We start from the raw sequence: 1,498 nt of genomic DNA on the forward strand, positions 1-1,498 counted from the left end.
CACACACACTACACGTTTACCTAATAATTGACTCTTGTAGGCGTATTTGTCTCAATTTAATTGGATTTAATCATTTAAACTTTGATTTTAAAAATATATGTCTGTTTTATTTTGCATTTTTTATTACCTTTGGAACTACCTTTAGATCTTGCAAGCAAAGAATTTTCCATTTCTATATGGTCACAAATAGACATAGGAAATTCTTTGTGAACGTCGCTCGCAAGATCGAAAGATCCGTAAGGAAATAAAATGTAAAATAAAACAATTATATAAGCTTTTAAAAATAGAAAAGTTGAAGTGAGTGAATTGAATTAAATTGAAATTCTCAAGAGAACGAACTAAAAAAACGAATTAAAAATTTATAAGTATAACTTATTCAATTCATAAATATGTATATTTCATCATTTCGAAATTATTTTCCAGGACTTTTATGACCAATAATTCAATCAAAATCATATTTCTGAGCGAATGAATTTCTCCCCTCACGGTCGGTGACCGTTCGTGAAATGCGAAAAGGCGCGAATGTTTGGTTGAACGTCGGTCCATCGTCTTTAAAGGACGTCGTATATTACGTACCTTTGACGTACTGTTATTGATCACGCGTGCGGGGAAGCGTTAAAGCGGCCGAGAGCTTCTCGGGAGTCTAACGCGTATATATCGGAGAGAGGATCGTTGACGTCATCCGACGTCCGACCGCATCCATCGGCCTTTTGCTAAATTAGTGTCCTCGCCGAGCGGCCGAGCGCCAGTCGAGACGCATCTTGCTTTGTTGTGGCGCACGTCCCGCGTGACATTTCCTTTGAAAAAATGCCAGCGCGATTTTCCCCGTGGATGCGTGGATGCCCCGAGGGAGGTCTGGAGGGCGCATTTCGCGCGATGACGCATAGGGTCGAGAGTATCGATGAGACGCGAGGAACGGTCATCCGTGTGTAACGCACGTGTTTCACGCGAGAGCTAGTCGCGCAGCAAAAAGCGCCGGCGTGTTATTCACAGGTCAAACGCTACGAGCGAGCAGAGTCGGTCGGGATATTATTCTTGCGTCGAGCGTTGCCTTTTTTTTTCCTTTTTATGGATTCTTCGCGAAATTTATTATTTACAATGTCGGAATAATTTTCAAGTGTGAGACAAATCGAGAGACAACAATCGGCGTCGGGTGAGATAAGTTCCGAGTAATCTAACAGCCGGTAGCGACGAAAGTGCTCGCGGTTGACTTCAACACGCAAATTTGGAACCTCCTCTTTAAGGATCGATACTGTTGTCTATAGAAACGACGATTGCACCCGGCCGGGGTAGCGGAAGATTCGACGACGTAGCTGAACGTAGCGCGGGAACTGCTTGATTTCCAATTGTAGTTGGGAAAGAGCTGGAACGAACGGGAAGGCGATCACCCCCGCATCAAAGAGAGAGCGAAAGAGAGTCAGAGTGAAAGAGAGAGAGAGGGAAAGGGGAAGGAGAGAGAGAGAGAGAGAGAGAGAGAGGAGGAGGGAGAGAAGAGAGG

Source organism: Atta cephalotes (genome assembly GCF_000143395.1).
Source record: "Atta cephalotes unplaced genomic scaffold scaffold00016, whole genome shotgun sequence".
NCBI classification, from domain to species: domain Eukaryota; kingdom Metazoa; phylum Arthropoda; class Insecta; order Hymenoptera; family Formicidae; genus Atta; species Atta cephalotes.